The following is a 5,027-nucleotide window of genomic DNA, read 5'->3' on the forward strand; positions in this document are numbered from 1 at the left end:
GATATAAGATATGTTCGGTTATTTATAAAATTTGATTCAATTCTCGTTCAGATATTTTGTTATTTTGTTCAGTTCCGACAATAAAGTGGGGAACCAGCTAATATCAAAAACAAAATCGGGTCTCTTTCGATTACAGACGTTTCAGGTTATTTTGGTTAATTTGAGTAAATTTTATTGATAAATTTTTTTTTGCCAGGAAAAAAACAGGTGATTTAAGTTTTTTGGATAAATTATCAGGTAGTTTATATAATTTTAAATAATTTAAGGAAATGGTATTCATATAATTCATTTTGGATAACTCAGTTTATAAATAATAAGTTTATGATATTTGTTACTGTAAAACTAAGTTTATTTAATATTTTAGATTTGTAAATTATATTTCAAATTGAGATACTTTTTGATTTTGGTTCGGTTCTCGTTTGTTTTTGATATTTTAGTTTCAGAAAAATATAGAATACATGATATGTAGAAATATACCTGATTTATGAAATTTGATTTTGTTTTGATTTTGTTTTTTATTTGGTAAGGTTCGATTCTTCAGTTACGGGTAAACACATGGCTAATTTCATGTGTGCAGAGCTTTGTAGTACTGGTTAACGGCACATCGATTTTAATGTTTGATCTCAAACCTCTCTTCATTCTATTTATTTATAAATTAAAATTGTGATACAATTATTGACCATATATTAACTTAGAAAAATAAATTGGCGGATGAATCAAATCTATTTTTCATTTGCTAGTTGACTATAGTAAGAATAATATTATTGTATAGACCCAAATCAAAGTTTAGAGTTATAAATAATAGAGCCTAAAGAGACCGACAAATAATTTAAGTGGTAAAGTAGTTTACGATGACGTGGATTTTTTTTGTTATCTATCTATATATAATTGATTACGGCTGCTGGTTCAGAGGTGGACTTTGTGGGTTACCGGACTTGAAAAATTAGAGTTGTATAAGACCCAAAGTTTATAAGTCTGAAGCCCAAATAATGTTGTGATGGACACGTGTCGCCTCTGCAGCGAACGACTTTCCACGTGGCAAAGCAGGATAGATACCAACATATTTATATATATATAGATAGATTTAATATCTTTTTTTGTTACACAATTCAATACTCCAACTTATTATTCTACTCATTTAATACATCAGTTTTAGAAATGTTAAATGTCTTTAAAATGTGTTCATTTAACATTTTCAAAATTGATGTGTTACAATGGAACTAATCAGTTGGAGTATTAAACTGAATAATAAAAAAAAGTATTAAACGGTTTATACAAATTTAGTTAAAGTACTTTTTATGAGCTTTTAGTTAGTTTTTTTGTAACTTATGAGTTTTTATTTTTCTATTTGTAAGTTTATAGATTTTCACTTTGTGATAATTAAATAATATGTAGGTTCAATTTTTTTTTTAATAATGTGTGTCCTTGCCTTTTTAGCGGGCCAACCGAGTGGAGTAGCATGATATGTGAACCGGACTTGTTGCGAAGCTGATGAAGTTTTGTGCAATTTGGAATCTTCATTTCATTGCTGGACCATTAACCATGGAAAAAGTAAAATACAAAGATCTATAATGTAATAATAGGGCACATATACATACATCTAAAAATAACATTTACTTACGGTGTTTATTACTAAAAAAGTTATTCGATGTGATCTCATTTATGGTCAAAACAGTCAATAAAATTTGAATAAACATGTTGAGTACTGTTTAGAAACTATACATCGCATGCGTATCATTTATATTTTCCCTAACCAAATTTAGCCAAAAGACATATTCATCACAGATATTTCAAATACAGACTTAGGGGGGTTTTATTGTGAGATTGAGTTGTCTAGAGTTTGAAATTTTTTAAAGTTGATAGATTTTAAAAATTATGTAGATTATGCGAATATATTTATTGTTGATTTTTAAATTTTTTATAGATTGTTGTAGATTTTCATGAATGGATTCTATTACCTCTTTCTATCATTATTTTTGTAAAGTAAATATATGATGTATAGCATGCTTATTTATCATTTTGTAAAAAATATATATATTGGTTAAAAGAAAACAAGGAATATACATATAGTTATGCTAGTATGATATGTTGAATACTATAAATTAATAATCTTAACTATATCATATTTTCTAGAAATTGTTATGCTTCATCATGAAAATATCATTAAATAAAGAGATAATTGCATAATGAAAAAGGTAATAAAATATAAAAGATGATGCCTAACCAATTTTTTTTAACATTGTTTAGTTTCAAACCAAGGCAAAGTTCAAACAACTAGCTTTTAAAAAGCTAAACCTAAAAAAATCACCGATAGATGACATAAAGAGCCTAAAAGAGCATATACATAGAATCCACGAAAGATTGAGATAATATTAACCAACATACTGGTTTTTGTACTAATTTTTAAGGCTTAAGCATTACTTACCAGCCTCCTCATTAAGTAGTTGTTGCAACCAAGTAGAACATGACAATTCAAAGAGGTCATGTTCTTTTGATTTATAGAATTGCTAGGGTGATTTATTGTATCCTTCACAGGATTGTTCTTATTGCTTGTTTGTAGAATAATTAACTAGAAACCTGATCATATGATAATTAGGCGCACACGAGAGCATGGTCTATTACCTTAACTGAATCCTGCTGAGTTAGGTTGTTAGGCGCATGCGAGAGCTGGTTTAGTTAACCTAGTGAACATATCGATTAGGACGTTAATGCTTGTCTATTTATTGATACCTATTCAATAGTATCAATCGGCACTCGATCCTTGTTCACATGCGAAAGCTAGAACAAAGACTTAGTCATCTGATTAGTAATTGCATGCGAGAGCTGGATTACTTGCTTATTAAATTTGAGTTCTAGGATCAACCCTTAGCATCTATAAATTGTTGTTCTAATAATCTGAATAAAACCCTAAGTCTAGTACCACTCTTCCATCACAAAAAAAAACTTCTCTATTTATTGTTTTGTTATTTACTGTTTTATATTATTTGACATAGCTTATCTGAAACTCAAGTCTATTATGTGAAGTATCGAGTTTATGCGGATACGATCCTCAATTACTACAATTTGAGAGAGTTGTTCTTGAGATAAATTGAGCAGGATTTCCTCATCGGCATTAAAGCTCTTGATTCCATAAACTTGTTATAGGTCTAGCTGCCCACCTCAGGCGCAGTCTTTTAGAAAGTTGAAACAACATGAAGGACAATCGGAGAGAACTTGTAAAATACATAAAAAGAAATTGAGAAAATGAGTACTACTATATCTTTTACGTACGATACTGAGACACAACCGAATAACAAAGCCATTGTTTTCAATGTTCATTGAAACAATGAAGAAGAATGTAGAACTTGAGTTCTATCAAGTACATTTAAAAACCGCTGTGCAACCATCCCGGCAAGGATAGAACCGAGCCGGCTAACGATCCTCTACAGCACCAGATAAATCTAGAGACAATCATTGCCGTTAATCACGCTCTGATCGGACATTCATGGTTCATCAACCAGGGTATAAGGCTTGTCTCAGAAATCAAGGATACAGAGGTACGAGCCTATAGAACAGATCCTGTTCAAGTAAGGTCGTGACCACCTTTGCTTTCTCTCGGCTATATATACAATGAGGTTTCTTATGACGCTTGGGATGTGGGATACCGCATCAGAAACAAAACATAGAAAACCATATATATATGGCTTATAGTTTGAGGACTCATGTATTTTTATATAAAGCCCATTTATGATTTTTGTTTACACGTTGATCTACTACTTTGTAACAAGTTTCAGAAGAAGAAAATTTATTTAATCTATTTATTAATCCTAACACTAATTTGGTTGAGAGAATCATTCACATACAGATCCATCAATGCAGCCATGAAACTTTCATTTGGAAAAGAAAAGCTTGAGTTGGACGAAAAGCGGTAGCTCACATCTCACTCTGATTATTCCTACTTTCATCTAATGAAAAAAAGAACAGTACATCGCCGATAGTGAAGGAGCAGAACAAGAATACAAAGTCCAATGATACTTACAACAAGGATTAGAAACAAATATTTTTTTCACTTGAGCCATTAAGTTTAAATCTGCGTTGGAATCAAATTAAGTCAAAGGCCTTCCAGTATTCAAACTTGAGCAACACATGATATTTGTTACCAGGAGGATCTTAATCTGCTACATTGAAGTTTCATGATCAGAGGTCATTTCAGTGAGTATAATTAAGAAGTTGATCAATATGATTGTCAAACTAAATTCATAGTCCAAGAGTCAAACATCAGCAAGATGATTTTCCATTTTTTAAGTGAAGAAATAAATAAAAGATCATCTGAAACGAGTTATTTTTTGGGGGGAGAATTTGCCAATAACAACTTATATATTCATTTTAAACATATATATAGGTATGCCAAAAAAACATATATATATATATATATATATATATATTTTTTTTAAACTTGGAAACTTAAACTTGGAAACATATATATAGTTTGCTTGAATGAAACTTGGAAACTTAAACTGCAGTAATATGTGGTAGTTAGATATAATCTGTCACACATACTGGCAAGAGTTCAATCTACTTATGAAGATATAAAAGTTTTAATTTTGGAAGCATGACTTAGACTCAATTCCAGCTAGTTTATAATTTGAGGTGGGAATCTCAGGGGAGCCGATAATGTACAAGTTTTACTAGCTATTGTTGGGATTTGATGGCAAATATAGTTTGAGCTAGAACAAGAATTAAACGCACAAACTCGTTCTCACACTCTGACGAACTTGTGACATGATCGTTTAGAAAGTCAAAACAGCGCGAAGGACCAACGAAGAGAATTTGTAAAATAAACAAAAACAAATTGAGAAAATGAACATTTATATCTTTCTTATGTATGATACTTAGACACAGCCAAATAATGACCAAGATTGTAGAAGTTGGAGTTGTATCGGATTTTGTTCAGGTTTAAAGATCATAAAAACGAGTGACGGCAAATAAATGGGAACCTGTCATCAGACCGCCGTGTTTGCTCTACCACGTTCTAACAAGATTGATAA

The sequence above is a fragment of the Brassica oleracea genome, chromosome C9 (assembly GCF_000695525.1).
Source record: "Brassica oleracea var. oleracea cultivar TO1000 chromosome C9, BOL, whole genome shotgun sequence".
NCBI lineage: Eukaryota > Viridiplantae > Streptophyta > Magnoliopsida > Brassicales > Brassicaceae > Brassica > Brassica oleracea.